The following is a 12,904-nucleotide window of genomic DNA, read 5'->3' on the forward strand; positions in this document are numbered from 1 at the left end:
ATAAATAATGAAGGAATGAAAGGAAGGAAACTGTTTAAGAAGTCTGAGGAAAAAAAGGACAAAGATAAAAGAAGTTGGAAGTGAAGCTGAAGAGGACAGTGTGTAGTTGCACAACATGGGAGAAATTGCTAGGACAGAAGGGAGTGATCCAAGTTATTAAATGCTCGTTTAACTTAATTTTATTAAATCAGCCACTCTATGCACACATCAGATGAATCTTCCCTAATCTTTATTTTTTTAAATTAGGTCATTAGTCTTCTCAAAAATCACAAACAATTTTGCAGGAAGCTAAAAGTCTAACTTCTCCACGGGGCGATTAAGATTCTCTTCAATTTGGCACTGACTCATGTCTCCAGATATAGTGTTCACTGTTCTGAATCCCTCCTTCTGCTCCTGTTTCTTCCTCCGCTGTTTTCTGACCAAGTCAAGGTTTTACCTGTTCTAAGACTCTATCCATCATCTATCCTTCCCTCTGCCTTTCATAATTTATCTTCCACAGCTCAACTGACGTCCTGTTCATTCATGAGAGCTCCTTGATTGTTTTAGCAATATACACTGGTATATGCTTTCACTGAGTTCATTCTTGCCTAGGTCGTGCCCTCTGACATCAGTGTTTGGAGCGTCTATAAAAGCAAAGAACAACTATGGATTTATCTTGCCATAAATCATAGCCAAATCTTCCTTTCCTGGGTTTTAGCAGTCTCTACAGGGATGCGTCAAGTGTGAGCTGCTCATCTGATGGGGGAGCTCCTTCCCCCATGGCTCACAGCTATAGTGATACCAGGAGCAAAAACAAAAACAAACAAAAACCTGCTGCATGAGAACCATTTTCTTCACATCTTGCTGTGTTTCTGCTTGTCATTCTGGGAGCTAAGAAAACTTTTCATCTATTTAAAAATATATATCTGTTGACTTATCAGGTAGAGCCAGTTGTGCTAAATAAAGGGAGAATGTCGATAAGAGTGTGTGGATGGTGATGCTTGTCATGGGTAATGTAGATATGGATGCTGTGTGGGGATGCTCACGGGAGAATGTAGATATGGGTGTCTGATGGCAATGCTCATGGGAGAATGTAAGTATGGGTGTTGAATGATAATGCAGCAGACACTGATTTGGCTGTAGTTGAAATTTTCTCTTTCCAGCCCCATCAAATAGCCCTTTTAGAATAACATCTACTTTTTCCTTTTTAAAATTCAGTTATCGAGTCCTCTGAGAAATCTTTGCCGATCTGGATTATAACAACATTGTTTAGGTGCTCCCATCACATCTTTTCCTGGTCTGAGCACACTAAATTGTAATTGTGTGTGTAACTGTTCTTTACCCCACAAGATGTTTTAAAGAAAAGGCCGTATATTTAAAAAAAATACATATATTTTCCCCAATGCTGACCATGGAATTCGAATGGTTGGTGTTGAATAAATATTTGCCTCACAAATAAAATGAATCAGTATGATTGTAGGTCTTCCATAATTACTGAAGCAATTAATTTAAAGGTACAAGCTTCTTCATTTCTGAGGGTGCCATACTTTGCTTTTAAGTCTCTAGAACAATTTCAGTCTTCTCATAAAGTTTAAAAAAAAAGAAGAAAAAAGACAAGCAGTAAGGGTATGAAGGTGACGTTCAACACTAGTGCTGAATTTAATAGGAGGTATTTGGTGGGTAAGATACTGAGCAGAAAATAGTGATTATTAATGGCCACCTCCTAGATTCTCAATGAATCAACTAACCCAATGTACCAAAGGATGTATAGAAAATCCTTCTGACTTGGGCACCTGGGTGGTTCATTTGGTTAAGCTTCCAACTGTTGGTATTGGCTCAGGTCATGATCACATGGTTCATGGGTTTGAACCCACATCGGTGTCCTGCTTGGGATTCTCTCTCTCTCCCTCTCTCTGCCCCTTCCCTTACTCTCTTTCTCAAAATAAATAAATTAACTTAACTAAAAAGAGAAAATCCTTCTTTCTTTTGTATTTAAAAAAAATTTTTTTTAATGTTTATTTTCGAGAGAGACAGAGACGGAGTGTGAGTGGGGAGGGGCAGAGAGAAAAGGAGACAGAATCTGGAACAGGCTCCAGGCTCTGAGCTCTCAGCACAGAGCCCATCGCGGGGCTCGAACTCACAAACGGTGAGATCATGACCTGAGCCGAAGTCGGACGCCTAACCAACTGAGCCACCCGGGTGCCCCGAAAAGCCTTCTGACTTTTCTATGAGAAAATCCTTCCTATGAGAAAGATAAATCCTGCTGACAAGAAAGTACCCCAGAAAGTAAGTGAAAACATAGTGACAAACCCAACAAACCACATGTTAGACGGATGGAAGAGGGGGGAAAGCAAAGGTGGGCTCCAGGATCTGTGAGGGACTCGCCTTACATGTTTTGTCAGCACCCTGAGAAGCCACCTACCACTGTGGGTGATTCTCGGATTTGCACATGGGGGATGAGCTATAATAAAGTGAGTGAAAGCAATGTGGAAGAGAGAGGCATTACCTTTTCCAGGTACTGCTGCAGCTCATACCTGGCACTGACTATCCAGACAGAAACTGGTTGTCCTGAGAGGTAGAACCCAGCATAGCAGTTCACTAAACACAGAGAATAAATGACCCTGAGACTCAGATCTTTGTGGGGACTGCCCAGGGTTTCAGCTTCTGCTCCACTTCCCTCAGGCTGCCGTATTGTGAATTGGTAATGATCATTTACAGGAGATTTATATTTTTCCTTTCCTTATTGTCTAAATATGAACGAATTGGGCAAAATTCCACATCAGTCTTTGACAGGCCCCATTTCAATGCTAAATTCACCAGAAGCCAGTGGACCTCTCTCTGTAAGGATAAGCAAACAGAAATGCTCTGGACCGGATCTGGGAGAAAATATTCCAGTCTCAAATAAGAGGAATACGACAAAGAATCAAACCAGAGACCCTCCCCTAATAAAGATTTACTGAAAAAGGAGGAAATTCCTGGTTCATACTCTTTGTGTCATTCAAGAGAATATGGTATCTAAAACAAAAGAGAAAAACTTAAATCGACAGACTGCATGGGGTTAAAAACGATGACAGAATAAAAATCAGACTGGTGGCAGTATACATCAGCTTAGATACTGCAGAAAACCAAATTGTAGAGCAGAAGACAAAATTAAGCAATTCTCCAGAATTCAGGGGAAAATAAAGAGTAGTGAAAGGCACAGAGTCTAGCTTTAGGAGATTTTAGTAATGTGTGAACCATGCTATCTATAAGTGCATTCCCAAAACCACTGCCAACCACATCCCTCCCACCACCATCACATGCTTGCATCTAATTTTCTTTTCTTCTTTTTTTTAGTGTGGTGAAAACACTTAACATGAGCTATACCTTGCTGACAGATTTTTAACTGCACAATACAGTCTTTTCAACTGTAGACACTATGTTGTATCACAGGTCTCTAGAATTGATTCCTCTTACATAACTGAAGTTTGATGCCCCTTGAAAATGATGCCCAATTTCCTTGCACAAGGTGACCCATTCCCCTTTCCCTTTGTCCAGGGGCTTGGTACTTGTCCTCAGCCCATAGAAAATGTGGAGATGTCATAGAATACAACAAAGAACCAGGATTTATTCTTCCTAGATTCCTTGTTATTTAGATGAGGTATATGTGATCGCAACTCTTTCAGATCTCTTTTTATTAAAATACTTTTTAAAATTATTTATTTTGAGTGAGAGAGAGAGAGCATGAGTGAGGGAGAGAGAATCCCAAGCAGGCACCCAAGCCACCTACCACTGTGGGTGGGTGATCAAGCCTGACATGGGACTTGATCACACAAACTGTGAGTTTATGACTTAAGCCAAAATTAAGAGTCCAATGCTTAACTTACTGAGCATTTAGGTGCCTCTCGGATGTCTTTTAATTACACCAATTACCCAATGATTGGGTTTGTAAAAGCAGCAACTCTTCTTATACATAGCATCTTTTTAAAAAATATTTTTTATTTTTGGGAGAGTGCAAGCAGGGGAGGGGCAGGGGCGGGGGACAGAGGATCCAAACTGGGCTCTGTGCTGACAGCAGCAAGCCTGATGTAGGGCTTGAACTCACAAACCGTGAGATAATGACCCGAGCTGACATGGGACGCTCAACCCACTGAGCCACCGAGTTGCCCCAATATAGCGCACCTTTGACTTACCTCTTATATCCTGGCAGCTGCCTACTGAAGGGAAATTGTATTGTGTGGTCTGAAGGGCCACCAAGGAAGTGACCATAGACTTTTTAAGTTGTAGACTTTGACTTCCAGTTTTGCAGAAATTATAAAATTGAACCTCACAAAGAATTTCTCTCAACCATTTACATCACACTGAAGAGGGTGAGATTAGGAGGAATTTATTCTTAGTAGAAAACTGGAACATGTCTCATCTCTCTGTGGTGGGCCTTGATATAATTGATGTCTTTTGTGCCGTGGCCATGCAAGACGCTGCTCATCTCTTGACTGACAGGAAACATGAACCAGTGTCATCTAGAAATATCTTAGCAAAACAACCTATCCTCACAGCCAGAGAGAGAAAAGCTAAACTATCTGTATGATCAAAGACCAGATGAAGATCCCTAACTGTGCAGGGCAACCACTGCAACTTACGAACTCGCTTGGGGTCTAGTGAAGAAAGACCAAATGAAATAACCACCTGTATATTTAAAAACAAACTTTTTAGACCAGGGAAGACATAAAAGCCATTTATAAAGAGTATTAACTATGTAGATACAGTCCCAATAGTTTATTCTTGCTTTTGTTTCTCTTGCCTGAGGAGACATATCTAGAAAAATGTCACTATGGCTGATGTCAGAGACATTACTGACTGTATTCTAAGAGTTTTGTGGCTTTGTGTCTCACAGTTAGGTCTTTAATCCATTTTGACTTTATTTTTCTGTATGGTCTAAGAAAGTGATCCAGTTTCATTCTTTGGCATGTAGCTATGCAATGTCCCCAGCACCAGTTATTGAAGAGAGTGTCTTTCCCCATTTTATATTCATGGCTCCTCGTCATAGACTAATTGACTATGTAAGCATGGGTTTATTTCTGGGCTCTCTAATCTGTTCCATTGATCTATGTTTCCTTTTTGTACCAGTACCATACTGTTTGATGACTACAGCTTTGCAGTATATCTTGACATCCGGCATTATGATCCCTCCAGCTTTGCCCTTCTTACGATTGCTTTGGCTATTTGGAGTCTTTAGTGGTTCCGTACAAATTTTAGAATTCTTTGCGCTAGTTCTATAAAGAAATGCTATTGGTATTTTTACAGAAAATCCACTGAATCTATAGATTGCTTTGGAGAATATAAACATTTTAACAATATTGATACTTCCAATCTATGAGCATGGACTACCTTTCCACTTATTTGTGTCATCTTCAATTTCTTTCATGTGTTTTATGAATTTGCAGAATACTTGTCTTTAATTTCCTTGGTTAAGTTTATTCCTAAGTATTTTATTATTTTTGATGCAATTATCGATGATTTTTTTTCTTAATTTCTCTCTCTGCTATTTCATTATCAGTTTATAGAAATTCAACCAAGAAAAAAAAAGTGCCCTATATGTAAACTATGTGGTGAAGATTGTACCATCAAAATAAACTTCTCAAAGTATGTAAGGAGAGAAAACAAGGGGCCTTAATATAGTAACCAGGTTGGTATCAGAAAATATTGAAAAGTTATTGTCAGAGAACTGGAGTTGAAAATGGAAGCCCCAAAATTCTACACTGACATGGGCTACAAATATGAAGGAAAAAGAAAGATATTCCTAGATATTTAAGGGCTGAGGAAGTAAACAATTGTTACTCTCTTCTAAAAGTATCACTCAAGGGGCGCCTGGGTGGCTCAGTCGGTTAAGCGTCCGACTTTGGCTCAGGTCATGATCTCGCGGTTCGTGAGTTCAAGCCCCACGTCAGGCTCTGTGCTGATGGCTCAGAGCCTGGAGCCTGTTTCAGATTCTGTGTCTCCCTCTCTCTCTGACCCTCCCCCATTCATGCCCTGTCTCTCTCTATCTCAAAAATAAATAAAGGTTAAAAAAATAAATAAATAAAAGTATCACTCAAAATTTTACTCCCTAGTATACCATAGTAAGTAAGGTGAAATCTTTAAAGAAGGGGAACCAGGTAGAACCATGTCGGTAAGCAATGAAATCATCTGAACGTATTTATGCAGAAATTTAAGAGGACTCTGAAAGGTGAAGAGAAACAGGTAGAATGGCTATGGATCTTGAATCCCAGAAAAAATGAGGCAGAGTTTCCTGGGTTTTCTTTTTGATTCATATATCCCAGACTTGGAGCTGAAGAACCTGGGAACCTAGAAATGTCAAGAGGATGGACAAAAAAGTTCCAGCAAAATCCTGTTGTCTCCAGCCAAAGGATAGGAAAAGAACAGCCTGGCAAGTTAGAAAAGGTCTAGGAAATAATTGTTCTACTCCAATTGCCACAGATTTTTCTCACTCACTCTTGCAAATGTTAAATGGGGAGCCTAGACTCCCATCCTTGACGGACTATAATGAGGCAACCAACGCCCCTTGCAAGGGTGGTGTCAGAGGAGACCAGGCACAGATTTGACACTGTTGTTCACCAGGTGGTAATGAGCCATGTACCCTCAACCTGCTGCTGTTGTATCAGTGGAGACATGCTGAAGACTTGTGTTCCTACTCCAACAGAGCAGTAACAAGGTACCCCATCACTTCTGTGCTGGGGTGGTGTCAGAGGAAGACTACTGGAGCGTCAGGACCTTTACTATGACCCAGGGATAGTAAAGCTTCCCTCTTCCCATTATGTCAGTGAAAGCCACAGGAGCAGGTGTCACAAGACACTCCCACTTCTCCCAGCCAGGACAGAATCAGGGGAGGCATACAAGGAGCCCAGTAATAACATGAAAGTTCTTTTTTCTAAGGTGTCAGCAAAATAAACTGAGAGAGAAACCTAAACCTACTCCCTTTCAACAGTAACCAGGCAACCCCTCCATCGTCTGCTTTACCTACTAGAGTAATGTCAGAGAAAGCCAGCTAAAACAAAAGATTTAAGTAAGATGTAGAGATGGTAGAATTCTCTGAAAAAGATTTTAAACCAGACATAAAAATACTTCGATGGCATGAAAGGATCAGAGAAATTCTCCAGAAACAAGGTCAAAAACAAGTAATAAAATGGCACTAAATACATACCTATCAGTAATTATTTTGAATGTAAATTGACTAAATTCTCCAGTCAAAAGACACAGGGTGTCAGAACGGATTAAAAAAACCAAGATACATCTATATGCTGCCTACAAGAGACTCATTTTAGACCTCAAAACACCAGCAGAATGAAAGTGAGGGGGTAGAGAAACACTTATCACACAAATGGATGACAAAAGAAAGTTAGAGTAGCAATACTTATACCGGATAAAAGAGATTTTTTTTTTTTGTTCTTGTACTGTTTTAAAAAGAGATTTTTTTTTTACATTTATTTATTTTTCAGAGGCAGAGCACAAGCAGGGGAGGGGCAGAGAGAGAAGGAGACACAGAATCTGTAGCAGGTTCCAGGCTCTGAGCTGTCAACAAAGAGCCTGACACAGGGGGCTTGAACTCACAAACCGTGAGATCTTGACCTGGGCTGAAGTTGGATGCTTAACCAACTGAGCCACACAGGCATCCCTGTTCTTGTACTGTTTTTATCCTGTTCTGGTATTAGGGTAATACCGGCCTCATGGAATGATTTTGAATGTGTTCCTCTATTTCATTATTTGTAAGATTTTGATAAAGGTTGACATTAATCACTTTTTTGGTTAAGTCTATTATATTTTAATTATTTATTATTATTAAATTATTTTATTTATTTATTTATTTATTTATTTATTTATTTATTTTTGGAGAAAGAGAGAGAATGAGAGAGAGAGAGAGAGAGAGAGAGAGAGAAGGAGCGAGGAAGGGAGGGGGAAGAGAGAATCCCAACAGGCTGTAGGCTGTGGGCCTGACACTGGGCTTGAACTCACAAACCATGAAATCATGACCTGAGCCCAAATCAAGAGTCAGATGCCTAACAGCCTGAGCCACCCAGGTGCCCCAAGATTGTCATTATTTGTTTCAATGTTTGGTGGGTGGGGTTTGCCAATGAAGCCATGTAGTCTTGAGCTTTTCTGTGCTGAGAGATTTTTGATCCCAGCTCAAATTTCATTCTTGTTATTGGTTTAAGAAGATTCCCTATTTCGTGCGTTTAAGATTCATGATTCAATCTTGGTAATTTGTACATTTTTAGGAATTATCTGTTTTTTTTTCCCCTAAATTATCTGATTTGTTAGTATATAATTGTTTATATTAATCTTTATCACACTATGTATTTCTGTGTCATTTGTTGTATTTTCTATCTCATTTTGGTTTTTGAATTTTCTCTCTTTTCTTTCTTAGTTAATATACTTAAAACATTGCCAATTTTGTTTTTTTTTGAAAAAAATGGTCATTATTTCCAATGTTATGTTATTGTTTATTCGGGTCTCCATCTTATTTATTTCTGATTTTTCCTTGTTATTTCCTTCCTGTAGTAAATTTCATCTAAGCCTCTTCTTTTTCTGGTTCCTTGTGGTATAATGTTAAGTTGATCATTTGAACTTTTTTTCTTAATACAAGTATTTACAGCAAAAATTTCACTTAACATCTGCTTTTGCTGTACCCCATAGGTTTTGGAATATTATGTCTTCTTTTTCTTTTGTTTTGAGGCATATTTTTGATTTCTCATTAGATTTTTTATTTGGCCCACTGCTTGTGGAGTAGTGTGTTGTTTAATATTTACATATTAAATATTTAATATTTACATTGGACATTTTCCAGCTTTGTTTTATACAAAATATATACTTGTATAAATATACAAAAATATACTTGGCATGATTTTAGTCTTTTTAAATTGTTAATATTTGTTATGTCTCTTTTTATGTCATTTAGCCAGAGGATTCTTCTGTGTGTACTGGAAAAATATGTGTATTCTATTTTCTTTAATGGAATGTTTTACATACATCTTTTAGAATTGTGTATTCTGAAATATGCTTCAAGTAAAAAAATGTTTATGTTGTTAAAAAAAAAACAACTTTAACTGAGGGTACTCATTTAAAATAAAACCTATGAGAGGGATGGTACAGTGGGGGATGACTGAAACAGGCCAAGGGAATAAAGAGCACACTTATCAAGATGAACACTGAGTAACGATGTACAGAATTGATGAATCACTTTACTGGACACCTGAAACTAATAAAACACTGTATGTTAACTACACTGTAATTAAAATGAAAGAAATTAGAATTTTTTAATGCTTTAACGAGTAATATCGATATGCTTGAATGAAAATGAAAAGTAGAAAGCTTCAGCAAACCAAAAGAAGATATAAAGAAGAGGCAAATGAATATTTTGGAATTAAAAAAAAAAAGCAACTGAAATAAAAAACTAAATGGATAGCTCAAGGGCAGAATGGGGGAAGGAATCAGTGGATTTGAAGATAGAAAAATAAAAATTACTCCCAGATATGAACAGAGAGAAAACAGACAAAAACTAATTCACAAAACCTCAGGGATCTGTGGCACTGTAAGAAAAGATTCAACATTCATGTCCTTAGAAAACAAGCCTAAATGGATTAAATTTCTAACTTTGGAAGAAGATCCCAAACAAGATAAACCCAAAGAGATCTGCCAATATCCATCATAGTCAAACTAGTGAATGTGAAGGAAAAGAAAAATCTTGAAAGCAGCAAGAAAGAATGACACCATACCTACAGGGGGAAACATAATTTAAAAAACAGTGGATTTGTCATTAAAAACCATGGTCAGAAGGAAGCAGCACACATTTTTAACGTGCTTAATGGAAGGAACTGTCAATTTTAATTTTCTTTTCCCTTCTTGTGGATAACTTGTATATTTTTTTAGAATTCCACTTTGACTTATCCTCAGTGTTTTTTATTGTATCTCTTTGTATAGCTTCTCTAGAATCCTATATCTAGTGAAAATATCCTGAATAAAGGGCATCTTGAGACATTATCACATGAAGGAAAAGTAGGAGAATTTGTAGCCAGCAAATTCTGCCTGAAGCAAATAACTATCTGAGAATAATAAGTACATGAAATTGCCTAAACAGAAAGGAAATGTTAAAAGAAGGACCATGGAACATCAGTAAGAAGAAAGATTAACAGAAAGAATAAAATATGATAAATACATTTTCCCTCATTTGAGAATTCTAAAATATGTTTGAGTATTAAAGTAGAATACAATATTATCTTATCTGACTCTACATCTACATAAAGGAAATATTTAAGACATTTATAAATAGGAAGTAATATTCTTCACTACACCCAAACTGATAAAATGTTAACACTCATGGAAAGTAGTTCACGTATATACAATATAATACGTAGAGTAGCCACTAACGAAGCTATACAAAGAGATACAATAAAAAACACTGAGGATAAGTCAAAGTGGAATTCTAAAAAAATATACAAGTTATCCACAAGAAGGGAAAAGAAAATTAAAAATAACAGAAAACAAGAAATACTTAAACTCCAATATATTAATAATTTTATGAAATATTCATGGTCAAACTCTATCAATTAAGATTCAGAGTTTTGCAGCTGGCTTTAAAAACATGACCTAACTATATGCTGTCCACAAGAAATTCATCAAATATAATGATATAGGTAGGTTGATAGTTAAGAATGGAAAAAGATATCAGGCAAACGTTAATTAAAGGAAAGGAGAAGTGATTATTTTAATACCAGATAAAGTTAACATCAAAGCATGTGAAATTACTAAACAGAGGAATGTCACATAATGACAAAAGTGTTAGTCTACTGAAAAGACATGGTAATCCTAAATGCATATACACAAAACAGCACAGCTGAAAATATATGGAAAACAAAAATGAAACAGGAAGCATAGAAGTCCACAATTATAGATGGAGACTCTAACAACCATCCCTCAACAATTAATAGAAAATCACAAGGATATGGAAGAACTTGACAACAAAATCAGTAGAATCTTATAGACATTATTAGACACTGCATCCAAAATAGCAGAATGTACATATTTCAATTGCCAAATGAACATATACCAAGATAGACCTTATCCTGGTCCATAAAACATGACTCAACACATTTAAAGAATTAAAAATCACAGGACCACAATGAAATCAATTAGAAATCAATAACTGAAAGGTACCAGGAAAATCTCCAAATACTTGGGAACTAAAGAACATACTTGTAAGTAATCCATGGGTCAAAGTCTCTGGGAAAGTTAAAAAAATACAATTAGGGGCACCTGGGTGGCTCAGTCGGTTGGGCGTCCGACTTCGGCTCAGGTCATGTTCTCACGGTCCATGAGTTCGAGCCCCGCGTCGGGCTCTGTGCTGACAGCTCAGAGCCTGGAGCCCGTTTCGGATTCTGTGTCTCCCTCTCTCTCTGACCCTCCCCTGTTCATGCTCTGTCTCTCTCTGTCTCAAAAATAAATAAACGTTAAAAAAAAATAAAAAAAATACAATTAATTGAATACAAATGAAATAAAATTGTAACATCAAAATTTGTGGAACAAAGACAAAGCAATAATGAGGGAATAGTTATAGTACTACACGATTACATTAGAGAAGGTGAAAACTTGCAAATCAATAATCTAAGATCTCACCAAAACCCAGAAAAAGATGAGAAAAATAAACCCAAAGCAAGAAAGAAGGAAATAACAAAAGTAACAGCAGATCAATTCATTGAAAACATCAAAAGAATAAAGAAAATCATGAACGGGGGCACCTGGCTGGCTCAGTCATTTGAGCGTCCGACTTTGGCTCAGGTCATGATCTCGCGGTTTGTGAGTTCAAGCCTTGCATCAGGCTCTGTGCTGACAGCTCAGAGCCTGGAGCCTGCTTCCGATTCTGTGTCTCCCTTCTCTCTCCCCTTCCCACGTTCATGCTCTGTCTCTCTCTGTTTATCAATAATAAGTAAACGTTAAAAAAATTTTTTTGAAGAAAATCATGAACTAAAAAGTTATTTGAAAAGACCAAAAAGATAGATGAACATCTAGCCAGACGCACAACAAAAAGTGAGAAGACATAAATTACCAATATCAGGAAAGAAGTAGGGATGTCACTACTGACTGTATCCACATCGAGAGGGCAATGAGGGAATACAACACACCTTGAGGTGAAATGAACGGATCCTTCAAACCCCACCAACTGTAACTCATGCAGTACAACTGAGGGAGAAAATACATATGGATCAATGGAATAGAATAGAGAATCCAGAAACAGACCCATCAAGTCTGCATAACTGATATTGTTGAGACATAATTGACGTATAACGTGGTATAAATTTGAGGTGAAAGGCTTGTTGACTTGATACATTTATATATTGCAATATGACTACTATCATAACTTTAGCTAACAACTTCTATTATGGCTTATATAATCATTTCTTTTTTTTTTTTTGTGGTGAGAACATTTAACGTCTAATGTCCAAGTAGCTTTGATGTATACAACACAGTACTGCTAATTACAATCACCACGTTGTACCCTAGATTCCCCAGAACTTACTCACTGCAAGTTTGTACACTGTGACCAACATCTCAATTCCTTCACCTTCCTCAACCTCAAGGTCCTGGTAACCACCTTTCTACTCCAAACTGAATCAATCTCCTTATTCTTTACTGGATTGTTTAGATTTTCTATATCTTCTTGATTCAGTCTTGGAGAGTTGTATGTTTCTAGGAATTTATCCAATTTTTCAAGGTTATCTAATTTACTGGCTATACACGCTCATAATAGTTTCTTGTGATCCTATGTATTTCTGTGGTATTGGTTATAGTATCTCCTTTTTCATTTCTAATTTGTCTTTTTTTCTTAAAGTTTTATCTTTTCAAAAACAGTTACTAGTTTTATTGATCTTTTCTATTTTTCTTTTGGTGTCTATTT

The sequence above is a fragment of the Panthera onca genome, chromosome B4 (assembly GCF_046562875.1).
Source record: "Panthera onca isolate mPanOnc1 chromosome B4, mPanOnc1 haplotype 2, whole genome shotgun sequence".
In the NCBI taxonomy this organism is placed as follows: domain Eukaryota; kingdom Metazoa; phylum Chordata; class Mammalia; order Carnivora; family Felidae; genus Panthera; species Panthera onca.